We start from the raw sequence: 13911 nt of genomic DNA on the forward strand, positions 1-13911 counted from the left end.
TTTCTCTATAACAATAATAAAAAACTTTATTTTAAATTATTTTACATATCCCGCTTGCACATCGCACGACTTTAATAAATCTATTCTTTATTAATACTAAATAAATAATACTAAAAATACTACAGCAAAGAGGTCACTTGATTTTTGGAATAATTCCAAATAGCACAATGATCCACTGGCATTCCTGAAGTCTGTTTAGTGCATAATCTTCCAAATACAATCACTAAGCAATTATAAGAATTATACCATCCTATTTCTTTGTGATGTCCTGTAAAAACTAAACCTATTTTTATAAGGCTTTTACTCAAAAGGTTTCCAAACACACAAAGCATTTGTGAAGTACTATAGTATTTCTAAAGGTTACTGGTACAACATCAATCATTAAAGCTTAACAATAAAGTTTAGATTGCTGACTATGGACTAACTACATTAACTAACTGCAATGCAACATTATACATTTTACAAGAATATCTGGTTGAATTCTTGCATTTGTAGCCAATTTAATGCGAGAGAAATAAGCCAATTTAATTATTTCACAAAAAATAATGTAATATAAAATGGATGTTTTTAACTTTATTGTAGTGTTTTAGAAACTAATATGTCTTCAAAAATGGTTGTTTTTCACTCCTAGGAATGAAAGCTGTTGTTATATGATGTTTATTTTCAAATTTGGAAAAATCAAAGGATTCTAGCTTTCTCCCCTTGCAGGCATCGGACACAGAGAACCTCATGGTTTTCCTAAAAATCATTTTTTATGTTCCCTGGTGTTCCAAACTTAGTTTTAATTTGTTATTATGTTAAAAACAGGGTAATAAATTTCTAATTGGACTATAAATAATGTCATATTGTCTGCTATAAAACTGATGTTTTCAACTCTATTGTAGAGATTCTAGAATCATCTAATAGAGAATTGAAATAAAAAAAGGGCATAAGAAAACATTACCAACAACGACCACAAGATGGAGATATTGTCTAGACATTACCAACAACGACCACAAGATGGAGATATTGTCCAAAAAGGCAAGAAGGGCAAAGCCGCGATAAGGTAAAATCATTTTTTGAAAGAGATTGCTGTCAGAATGCACAACTGAATCCCAAACAGAATCTCTAGTCAAATATGATCATTTGTGAAACAGGCAAATGAGTCTCTCAGGTGCCCATTGCTCATTTTCAGACACATTTATGCAATACTTTCACCATGCGTTGAGCAATAGGGATTAAAGATACCAGAGGTAAGGTTTAAAAGTGATTCTGAGGTGCAACACATCAGCAATACAGCTAGGCATCTGAAATGCGGGGTTTGAGAGCCCTTCAGGGAACACCGTACCCTAAAGGTACCAGAAGTCCAGTAGTATAAGCATTAAGTCACTGTCACCCCTGTTACAATGTGATTGCTACATATCTTCATTTCTTTGGTTTTTAAGGAGTAAGAGTGCAGGGGGTCTAAATCTGCGATCCAGTGTGTTGAAGTATTTCACAACATTACCTGTAGCCCGTATGGAAATAAATACTAATTCTGATTATTGCCCTGGGCATGTACCAATAAATCACTGAGCATATATATATATATCACTGTGTTGAAGCTAGAGACCTGTATGTAATATTATGGTGCTAAAATGTCATTTTCACATATATTAATGTAATAAATGATTGCTTATGCTTTATAAACAAATCTAATTAAAATAAATGATTAAGTTTTGTATTTATCTTGTACCATAGAACATGATTTTCTTTGTATTTCAAGCCCACAAAGTGTCCAAATGACGCACTACATGATATAAGGAAGATTATCACATGCATATCGGTATTATCTTTCTTATGAAAATGCATTCCTTTCATTACCTTTTACTTTTTAAAATGAACTCAAATTGTGTATAATGTAATAATTTAAGTAGAAGTGCTTCACTGCTCTATGCCGTCTGGAAATAAATCCTCAGACTACTTACTGCCCTGGGCATGTACCAATAAATTACAGGAGCACATCTATATATCACTGCGTTGAAGCAGGAGACACACAATCACTGCAAACACATCCTAAATACAGTGTTCTAGCACCTTTGACCTCATCCAGAACATATCATTTCTTGAAAGGGATTGCTGTCCGAATGCACATCTGAATCCCAAACAGAATCTCTAGTAAAATACGATCATTTGTGAAACAGGCAAATGACTGTCTCAGGGGCCCATTCCTCATTCTCAAGACACATGTATGCAGTACGTACACCATGCATTGAGCAATAGGGATTAAAGACACCACAGCTAAGGTTAGAAGTCATTCTGACTATATTCTAAAATATTGGACTCATATTCTTATGATGGCAGACATGATGCTGCGTTTAAAACCGGGGTTAATGGACATATATGACTGTCAATTCTGTTTTGTTTTGGAGACTCTTGGCTGCCTATATGGTACACTGCAGCGTGAAGGAATTATTTTCCAAAACTGTGTCAGCTCAAAAGTTGTAAGAGAACCTCTCCAGCTGCTTTAACTCTTCATTTTTGTCATTTAATTGTCTGTCGGCACTATGTGGCAGCGTTGCATGACAACCCCTCTCACCACGGAAAGGAACCTAACAGCTTTGGTAAGAGAGGAGAAAAGGACCTGGCCAGTAAGGGGCACGAACCCGTGACTTTGGCGTTATTAGCACCATGCTCTAACCAACTGAGCTAACCGGCCTCACGACAGTGGCTCTCTCTGTGCTGCAAAAAATCGAACTCAGGGAATTTCTTTTGCCCTCCTTTGAATAGAAAGCCGTGTAATTCAGTGTACGGGCTTTCTCATGCAGTTTCATGGTTCTTGTAACCCAAATCCTACACTGGCCTGAAGTGCCCCCCATTTCACAGAATTTTTCAGCTGATTTAAAATGTACCTAAAGGAGAAGCATTATTGAAGACGATCAATTACCAAGAGCTTTTGTCAAAGGTTTTGGTGGTCATTTTTAATGACCACAGAGCGCTGTGACCTCGGTTTTACATCTCATCCAAAAGACAGCGCCCTTTTACAACACAGTGTCTCCGTCACTATGCTGGGGCATTGGGACCCGCACAGACCTCAGGGTGAGCGCCCCACCGCCGGCACCATTAACACCGCTTCCAGCTGGAAGCTTTGTTTTTCCCTGTAGCTCACCCTCATCCGGGTACTGACCTGGCTCACACCTGCTTAGCTTCAGTGGGTTTTCAGTTGCGAGTTGCAAGGGGATGCAAGTGATGGAGCAGCTCGCTGCAAAAGCCACTGCATTGGCCGGGAATCAAAGCCGAGCCTCCCGCGTGGCAGGCGAGAATTCTACCACTGAACCACCAACGCTCAGAACCCGGGCCTTCAAAAAAGACGCTTTTTTGGTGCTCTGTGCAAAAAGCGTCGACATCTGCTTCCAGCTGTAAAATGCCATTCGCGGACGCTGAAGAACTTATTTGCAAGGGAGCGGGTACAAGCAATTTGGCATTTTAAAACCACCAGGAACACCGAACAGGCGCGCTTCTTTGCTTGCGCCGAAACACAACGACAGGAGGTGGACAACGTAGTCGGCAGGATTCGAACCTCTTTCTGTCTATTATATACTAAATGTTCTCTTGTCTGTCTCTTGTTTGTATAGAACTGAATGTCCCTGACAATGTACTGTTAGTTTTAATTGAAGAACGGCATTTGTGTTCAAATATATCAGACAAGTTTACGTAACTGCTCATGCGACACTCAGTTGTAATTAGTCAAGAAATAAAGTCGAACAACAGCTGCGGGTTTGATTCTGAACGTATCAGATTGCAGCACCTTTTACTTCCATTGACAAATGATAGAGATTCGAAGAGAGATCCTTCAGACCAGCAAGCAAACCCACGGCTATTTCGGTTTTCTATCTAGGCAACGTTGGTGTCTGCAATAGCATACATGAAAGCGTGATGCAATTTCTGTGGCTAAATTTGTTGCACGTCATGCACAGTAAGAGTGTTTCTAACACCAAATAAAAAGTCAACAATTAGCGATCACGCCTTCTCCTCAGTTAACCCACTGAAACCCTTGCTGTTAACAGTTCTTTAATGCATGCTTTACGAGCACCTACATATTGTGTCGGTTCTTTCAGTTTTATTCATTAGGTTTTCAAAGGCATAAGTAGAACACCAGAGGTGCGAACGCAAGATGTGTGGTTATCTGAAGAACTCATTTCCATGGCAGCGGGGCCAAGCTATTTAGTGTTTTTATAGTACCAGGGAAGGAGAAGCGGCACTTCACCTTTGCCGCGCAGGCACAAGGAGACGTGCGGCAGACGCCGTAGTCGGCAAGATTTGAACCTGCATGGGGAGTCCCCAACGGATTTCGAGTCCATCGCCTTAACCACTCGGCCACGACTACAGCGAGTTCACCATCGCCGCATTCCTCCTTTAATCTAACACGGAGTGCGACGTGGCTTTGGAAACCTTTTCAAAGTCGCTCTCCGTTAAAAAAAAATAATACCTTTGACAAAATACGTGCCGGCAGACAGACACGCCTCAGAGGGTTTAAGGCTGGCTTCATGTCGGAATGATAAAGTCTCCCCGTCCGGACATGAAAATGCCACTTTGTTACACACAAAAAAAGAATCAACAACAGAGAAATGCCCACAAGCATTTGAAAAGCCGCACCACGTCGCACTTGAAATAGCTCTTACATTAGTGGTAGACGCAGGAATCGCATTTTTATTTACGCTCTTACCAACGCGATGGAAAGCAAAACAAAGCAAAGCAGAGCAAAACAAAACGAACAAACGAAAACCCTGCACATAACGCCGTTACGTGCCCAAGTGGTATTGTACGTCATCCTAGCACTGCACCCCGGGTCGTACGGTACATGGGAACGAGCACACGCCACGAATCGTCTCGAATCACTCCCTACAGCTGTAAGGCGCCTTGAAGCGTGCACCCCCAACATTCTTCTTTGCGCATCTGTGAAAGGTAAACTCTTGAGCAAACTCTGAACCAGCTCTAAGGAAACTAATCCGATTAGACGTAACTTTGACTCATCTTTTTACGCTCAGTGCTGGATTGCTCAAACTCCAGCTAGGGTTAGGGTTAGCATTACCACGCTACTTAGACACTTTGTTTACGCTCAGTGCTGGATTTTGGGAACTTCAGGACGAGTGGGAATTTTCTCCTATCTGTCCATTCTGTTTTGTTTTGGAGACTCTTGGCTGCCTATGTTGTACAGTGCAGCGTGAAGGAAACATTTTCCAAAACTGTGTCAGCTCAAGAGTTGTAAGAAAACCTCTCCAGCTGCTACAACTCTCTTCATTTTTGTCATTTAATGTGACACTCGATGTATAACTGGAGCCTCACATATGCAAATGGTGCGGCTCCAGTTCGACACCCAGTTCGACACCACTTTACAGTATATGACAAAAGCATGGCAAACTGTGCCGGACCAGCAGATAACTTCCGCTTATTTTGACTTCCCACTTGCATTTGTGACACTTGATTTTGGCTCCACCTAAGAAACTCTTAAATCTTCTAACACTTTTCTCTTCTCCCGCAACACACTTGTCTGTCGGCACTATGTGGAAGCGTTGCATGACAACCCATCTCACCACGGAAAGGAACCTAACAGCTTTGGTAAGAGAGTAGAATTACCTGAAGAACTGCTTTCCATGGAAGCAGGACCAAGCGATGTAGCATTTTTATAGTACCAGGAAAGGAGAAGCGGCACTTCGCCTTTGCCACACAGGCACAAGGCGACGTGCAGCAGACGCCGTAGTCAGCAGGATTCGAACCTGAGCGGGGAGTCCTCAATGGATTTCAAGTCCATCGCCTTAACTACTCGGCCACAACTACAGTGAGCTCGCCGCCGCCGCATTCCTCCTCCGGAGTGCGAGGTGTCTGCGGAAACCTTTTTAAAGTCGCTCTCCGTTAAAAAAAAAATACCTTTCACAAGATACATGCCGGCAGACAGACACGCCTCAGAGGGTTTAAGGCTGGCTTCACGTTCAAATGATAAAGTCTCACCGTCCGGATGTCAAAATGCAACTTTGGCAGACAGAAAAAAAACATCAACAAACCACAAATGTGGACAAGGATTTTACAAGCTGCACCACACTGCACTTTCAAAAGCATTTACATTCGTGTTAGACGCAGGAATTGTCCTTGTTTTGCGCGCTTACGAACGCCATACAAATAAAACAGGTCTACGGGTCTGAAACCTGCTCCACGGAAAACAGTTCTGTTGCGCTTTTGATCAAAGGGAGATTCTCTGTTCTTACTTTTTCATGACATAACACCCAAAGGGGCTTCTTTGGAGCTGGATTCCAACCAGCATCCTAAAGTTTCTTGGTCGTATCCTTTACAGTCCTCTGTTCAGTCGACATGGAACAGAAGGGGGCAGCTTTCCTCACACATACAGTGCAGTTCTGCATCAGACCTCTAACTCGTTTCCTTAGCTTGGATTTAAGCCACGAAGCAGGCTTCTACTGTATAAACGTCTAGAGGAATCACAAACTATTTGAGAGGCCATCATCCCAGGGGGAACTGACAAAGTCTATCCCTAAACACCTAGCGCAGTCTCTCGAGAGACTGTCAAAAATCGCTTTCTCCATTTGTGCTGCAAGTAAGTGAAAATGCGGTCTCAACCCAGAGCCACTTGGCAGCAGCGGCACGTAAATACTGTTACTGCCACTGCTCGATACCGACGTTAGCCTACTATACCATGTTCAGCCACCGCTAGAAAATGTACAGCTCTAGTACTGGAGCAAACAGAAGGAGGGCCAACATCTAACAGGCACACGTGTCAGACATAGAGAGCGCCGAGGATGGGATTCGAACCCATGCGTGCAGAGCACAATGGATTAGCAGTCCATCGCCTTAACCACTCGGCCACCTCGTCAATGAAACTGGGCTGTCCAGACACGGGTTGGCACGCTCCAGATGATCTTTTTCTTTTTTTTCCCTCGTACTCGAGGGTCCTTTTCCTGTTCCACATGCGATTTCAACATTTTCCTTGGGAGATGTCAAGCCAGCAAGCCACTGCTGTGGTTCAGTGGCCAGTGTGGAGTTCAGTGGCCCTGTTGTACACAGAAAGCACATTGAGCTCCTTGGACATGAAAAGTTCCAGATAAAAGCCATTTGTCATCCTTTCTCTTGGTGTCGATGTTGCTATTGTATGTAAAGGTGGCAACTTGCTCAGCGAGCAGGCGGAGCACACACCGAATGCAGATGTGTCTGAGTGGTGTGTCCAAGTGGCTGCAAAAAAACAGTACTCCCGGGGCGCCGTGGCTTAGTTGGTTAAAGCGCCTGTCTAGTAAACAAGAAATCCTGGGTCCGAATCCCAGCGGTGCCTTTTTTTGTGCTGTGTTCTCGAACAGAACTGGTCATTATGGACAACCGCATACGCCTAGACTTAATTAAATGCAAGTATTCATTTCCTGTCTTGAACGACTTGTTTTTCTTAAAATGGATGCAACTTGCAAAACATGAAATACAAACCTTGCTAATCAGCGCTCGCGGCTGGCAAAAAAAAAAGAAGTCAGCAATGTTTTTTTTCTTTAACCTTAACCCTGCTAATGGAGAAGAGTTAAACGACCGAGTCTATGCAGCTTAAACGGTGCTCACGTCGGGTTCTTAGCTGAAAGGGTGATAAATCCCGCTCACCCCAGTCCTTAATCTTTTAAAAGGATACAAAATTGAACCTAGTCGCCACATCACATACATCCTGTTCAACGATAAAAAGGTGACATCTATCCTCGATCCAGAGTAAATCCCACGTTGAGGGCATATTTTTTTCCACTTTACCATGAGTCGGGCTCGGCTGCACAGAGGCGAGAGCAGAGCAATGAGGTCACGGGGACAGGAGAGCCACACGCTGGCGGTTTAAACACGCGGAAGAAAACTGAGGGATCCACAGTATGTGGACCCTCCGTGCGCCATCAGTCCGCACTCCGGACTCTGAATCCTGCCATCCGAGTTAAGATCTCGGCGGAACCTGAGGCGCAGTTCTTTCTTAAAACGTAATCTGGTGAGCATTTCTAGAATCGTACTTGTATAGATGCAGCCTTTAATGTGTTGCTAGGTTAAAATTGATGACTTCTTGAACTTCAGTAGGCAACTGCCCTCTTGATTTTGGATTTAATTTCTTTATTACAGGGGCGCTTTTATGAAGACCGAGTCATGTTCAGGTACTTTGCTTGATGGAGGAAGCATATTTCGGACTCTGTGATCTGCTCACCTGGAAAGGTCTGCTGTACTACTACAAGAGAGAAGTAGAGTCTGGAAGAATAGACAATTTTATGATGCTTTGGAAGATAATGTTTTTTTTTTCTTTGAAATTGAAATGAATCAGAATATCAGTGCAAAAGACAAACTCTTGGTTTGGTTTAAAGAGATATGGTTTTAAAACAGACAAAATGTAGAAAACAGGTGTTTCTCACTTTTGGAAGAGAATGGACCGGGGGTAATATTTTACAAGTTATATAATAGTAAAATATTATATAATAGGGGTAATAGTCGCGAGGGGCTTCAGCTTTTTCGTGCTTAATATGGTGCGCTGTGGCCACGGCAGATATGGGATCTATAAAAGCCGAAAATTCTCCGATCATTGCCTGACACAGCTCCTCAAAGCTATTACAGACCTCAGGTCCTTGTCTAGACATCCACTCGTGGACCGCTCGGCTGGTAGTTTTCCTTACTAACATAGCCTTTTCCTGTTCGGACGCTTCGGGCATAAACTGCAAAGTATATCTCAGCTCATCAATGTAGGTCTCCACATTATTCCCTGACACTGTCGGGTCAAACCTTTCTACATCTTTGGCTAACTGCCTCAGGGAGTGGAGGTTAATTTTTACAGTTTCTCCGTGGGCAGGGAGACGGCCGTGATCAGGAGCAGGGGGTCTATGCCTGAATTGAATCGCCCTTGCGTCTCGCGCAGGACTCGGCGATCTCCCCCATGCCGATCCGACCACAGACCCTGGCCGGGAGAAACCTCCTGGGTGAGCGCTCCGGGCTGCTAGGTGGGCTGGCATGTAAGTGGGATCTAGCCTGTTTTGCTTCCAGTACGGCAGCATCTAACTCCTTTTGCCTTTCCTGGCTGAGCTCATTTAAACTCTCAATTTCTTTTTCTTTTTCTTTCAAGCTCGCTTCTAGGTCTCTCCTAGCTACCTCAGCCGCAGTTTCTCTAGCAGACAGGTCATCTAATTTACCTAAAACTTCCCTGAGTCTGTCTTCACTTTCCTCACTTTTCACTCTCTTTTCTCTGATTATATCCAACAACTCAACTCGCTCCGCCTTATATCTTTCTAGCTTTCCCTGAAGCGTTTGAAACTTTGTCAGCTCGGACAAAGACAGTTCCAGCTGTTTAGCTAGATTTAAGGCGAAACTAGATAGGACCTGAACTGCGTTCACAGACCCTCCTGTGTTAAGCTGGTTCGCTACCTTAGCTACTAAATCTACTTGCAGCTTCTCAATATCATCAAAGTTCAACTTTTCGATACCGCTCCAGTAACCAGGATTGTCGTCGCTAGAAATAGTACTTATAAGCGACTCCACTTCAGACATTTTAGCAGCCATTGTCATTACGTCAGAGAAACTTTAAGAGTATTACTTTTTTTCCTTTTACCAAAATACAGTATGGAATCTAAACACCCGAGCAGATGGATTTCCAATCAGCACACGTTACACTAAACGCTAGAAAACAGGGGGATTTCTTTACGCAGTTATCAGCACACCCGGTATTCGCGTATAAAAGTCACGGTGCTGTGCTGAACTTGAACTCACAGCAACATCAGTTATTCTGTGCGATTGAGTCTCATTTCATTCTAAACTCGCCCACCCAGGGACGCCATTAAATGTAGTGGTTTGATGGGTTTACTGAGACACTTATTAATTGTAGCAGTAATCACGAGGTTGTTCGTTGGGGCTTTTAGAAAATCAATCGCCAGAACAACTAACAACGCACACACACGGGTTCAATACACGAGATACATTTATTAATATAAATTGTGCACCAAACATATACTAGTCTGCCTGGATACGAGCGGCAGACCTTACTGTGAGGGTTATCAATATACAAGATATATAATCTCGAAGAGATGCAAACACAAAGAGATACACAACAGAGAATATATGTCAATATATATCGTTCGGTTACCAAATCGCTAATCAGTGTTATTACCCATTGTTACTCTAAACTCGGAAGTAAATACATTACTCATGAATTAAATTGATAACAACTTGTGTTGAGGTACAATTGAATTCTCGAGACGCAATGTAGAACATGGGGTTAACTTATCCACTGTGTATGGATTTGGAATTTCCCGGCACGAACACCAAACCAGCTGACAAGCTCTGTTGCAGCCTCTGTTCCAGCGGTTGTCCAATGGGCGTTGTGTCGGCGTCCTCTGGCTACCAGCCAACCAGTCAAGGTGCAGCTCGGAGTAGGACGGGCGGAGGAATCTGACTGCGGCGCGCAGGGCAGTCGTTGCTCCGAGGGGATCTACCAGCAGTCCGGCTGGCTAGTAGAAAGTCTCTATGCACAGAGTGTGACCGCGAGTCCTCACAAGTCACTCTTTTGCCTGGGAAGAAACTGGTTCGTTCCCGGTCCAGCGCTGCTTCTGAATAAGCTATTCAGGTTGTTGACGAGGGTCCAACTGTAGGCTGCCGTTGATCAAACGGAGCATTCACGTTAGTAGAATTCTGAGTACGTACGGGATGCTTGGCCTCGCGCTTAGAACAAAGTCCAAGTCCCTATGCAGACAACAGCAGTTGTCACGTGATTGTCTCTGAGGATGCGCGAAAATGGCCAAGGAGAGCCCCGATCTGAGCTTGCGCTCCCTTTTTGACCAAGACACAGATGTGTGCTGATTGGTTGAGAGTTTGGCGGGCATTGGAGACCCACGTGGTATTACCACGCCCTGCCAGTCCCTGATTGGTTGGTCAAGGTGAGATATAAGTCACTTACTCTTGACACTTAAGAATGCAGTCCAGATGTCCATTCAGCACTCCCTAGACAGATAGGCGCCAATGGATGACCATTGATCATGATAGCCAGGCTTAGCTAAGTGCATCCCTGTCTGGGAGCTGTTCCCTATCAAAAGAAAACAACTTAAATCAGTCTGCATGAATACTTTCTCTGTGGCTGCACCACAGAGATGGGGGGTGAGATGGGGCTTCATTTAGGACAGCATACCAACGCTTAATTCTGTCTTATTAACAAGCATTGCCGCTACACTTGTATCCCAACTTTTGCAACTCGCAACTGAAAACCCACTGAAGCTAAGCAGGTGTGAGCCAGGTCAGTACCAGGATGAGGGTGAGCTACAGGGAAAAACAAAGCTTCCAGCTGGAAGTGGTGTTAATGGGCGCTCACTCTGAGGTCTGTACGGGTCCCAATGTCCCAATATAGTGACGGAGAAGCTGTGTTGGAAAAAGGGCGCTGTCTTTTGGATGAGATGTAAAACCGAGGTCATAGTGCTCTGTGGTCATTAAAAATGACCACCAAAACCTTTGACAAAAGCTCTTGGTAATTGATGGTCTTCAATAATGCTTCTCCTTTAGGTACATTTTAAATCAGCTGAAAAATGCTGTGAAATGGGGGGGCACTTCAGGCCAGTGTAGGATTTGGGTTACAAGAACTATGAAACTGCACGAGAAAGCCCGTACACTGAATTACACGGCTTTCTATTCAAAGGACAAAATAAATTCCCTGAGCTTGATTTTTTGCAGCACAGAGAGGACCACTGTTGTGAGGTCGGTTAGCTCAGTTGGTTAGATGGTGGTGCTAGTAACGCCAAGGTTGCGGGTTTGAGCCGCGTACGGGCCAGGTCCTTTTCTCCTCTCTTACCAAAGCTGTTAGGTTCCTTTCCGTGGTGAGATGGGTTGTCATGCAACGCTGCCACATAGCGCCGACAGACAAGAGTGTTGCGGGAGAAGAGAAATGTGTTTGAAGATTTAAGAGTGTCTTAGGTGCAGCCAAAATCAAGTGTCACAAATGCAAGTGGTTGGATTTCCATTGTTTAATGTGGTAAAAATAAGCGGAAGTAATCTGCCGGTCCGGCACAGTCTGCCATGCTTTTGTCATTTACTGTAAAGTGGTATTGAACTGGGTGTCGAACTGGAGCCTCACCATTTGCATATGTGAGGCTCCAGTTATACATCGAGTGTCACATTAAATGACAAAAATGAAGAGAGTTAAAGCAGCTGGAGAGGTTTTCTTACAACTTTTGAGCTGACAGTTTTGGAAAATGTTTCCTTCACGCTGCACTGTACAACATAGGCAGCCAAGAGTCTCCAAAACAAAACAGAATTGACAGATAGGAGAAAATTCCCACTCGTCCTGAAGTTCCCAAAATCAAGCACTGAGCGTAAACAAAGTGTCTAAGTAGCGTGGGAATGCTAACCCTAACCCTAGCGTAAAAAGATGAGTCAAAGTAACGTCTAATCGGATTAGTTTCCTTAGAGCTGGTTCAGAGTTTGCTGAAGAGTTTACCCAGTGGGCACTGATTCGTCGAATATACGTATATTCACGGCGAAAATACGGCTATACGTATATATACGTCGCCTCGACGTATAATCAACGTCGAATTGCAACCGTAAAATCGACGACATTAATAAACGCATATATAACGTCGAAAACACATCTAACACAGTGCCTGAGGCTTTTTACTGTATGTATCGTGTGTGCCGCAACTAGGAGTATACGGCACTCTGCACAGTGTACGAAGTAAATTATTTTCGCAGTAATTAATTTACACGTGTATAATAAATATAGTAAATATAATAAATTAATTACTGCGAAAATTACTTCGTACACTGTGCAGAGTGCCGTATACTCCTAGGTAAGTTAGGTACATCTTTTTGCCCAAAACTGAAGGGGCGACATTCCTCCCTCCCCCCGTGATGCCAGGCCTGTCCCCATCCTATTCCATAATGTCATTATACTGTATATAATACCATACAACAGTGACCGATCCTTACTAACTGCATGCGTTAAAATTGCACATCAGCTCATAGCAGGGGGCACATAGCCGCGATGTATTATCAATGTTAAATTTCAACCATAATATCGACAACATTAATAAACGCATACGTTGAGAAAATATCGAACCCAGCATATTTTCCGGTTATATACCACAATGCATTGCTAGTATTCGTTGGTCACCATTTTGGACACGTTTTTCAAACGTAGAAGTATATCCGCAAATATCTCAGCAATCCTCTTTTGACGAGTAAGTATGAACAATAATAATACTATCTGAATACATACAGATCTTTCTTAATATTATTTTGATTAAAATAGTAAGTGAATAAGCAAAAAATGGCACATAAAAATAGTGGAGCTTTTTAAACGTCTGTACTTACTGCGCCCCATAAGAAATCGTTTGTCCCCGTTCAAAAGAGGTTGTGCGATGTCCTGCAGCGTTCGCAAAGCAAACCTTTGACAGTTTGAAAAGAGGAATTTATTCTGCTTCCTGTGCGTGCAGTAGTTACAAAGTTTAACGTCTTTACACGATCTGCTGCAGTTTTCAGTGGGCGGGCGTTGTCAAATGGCTTGGAAAAACGCACTGTGTTTCGGCTCGGCAAACATCGTGAGCAGTGTCCTGCATGTTTTCTGTGTATAGCTGTCTTTTAACGCATACAGAATTCATTCGAAATGGGGAATGGTGTGAATGGGGAAGATGACACTAAATCGTTTTGCCGTTTCTCTATTCTTATTCTATGTTGTACTTTCAAACTTTGGGTACTCTTTAATTAGGACAGACTTTATTGCTCAACTTCTATGATGCAAGCCAAATTTTATACATTTATTTCAGCTTTGAGCTTAGTAAACCGTTCATTTTTTAGATTATACTAAAGAAGATATTAATCATCATTAATTTGGGAAGTAATATTATATAATTTTCTCCTAGCTGCGGTGCTGAAGTCCCGCCCTAAATCAGCAGAAAAAGAAATAAAGGAGCACGCAAT

The 13911-nt window shown here is 43.1% G+C and overlaps 2 non-coding genes across 2 annotated transcripts; both read right to left on the minus strand.

Annotated features, from left to right (window-relative positions):
- Positions 1-4263: 4263 nt before the first annotated feature.
- Positions 4264-4345, minus strand: trnas-cga (transfer RNA serine (anticodon CGA)). The gene has a single exon. It is a non-coding gene; the product is annotated as a tRNA-Ser (tRNA).
- Positions 4346-6759: 2414 nt separating this feature from the next.
- trnas-gcu (transfer RNA serine (anticodon GCU)) lies at positions 6760-6841 on the minus strand. Its single transcript has one exon. It is a non-coding gene; the product is annotated as a tRNA-Ser (tRNA).
- Between the last annotated feature and the right edge of the window lie 7070 nt (positions 6842-13911).

The sequence above is a fragment of the Lepisosteus oculatus genome, unplaced genomic scaffold (genome assembly GCF_040954835.1).
Source record: "Lepisosteus oculatus isolate fLepOcu1 unplaced genomic scaffold, fLepOcu1.hap2 HAP2_SCAFFOLD_64, whole genome shotgun sequence".
NCBI lineage: Eukaryota > Metazoa > Chordata > Actinopteri > Semionotiformes > Lepisosteidae > Lepisosteus > Lepisosteus oculatus.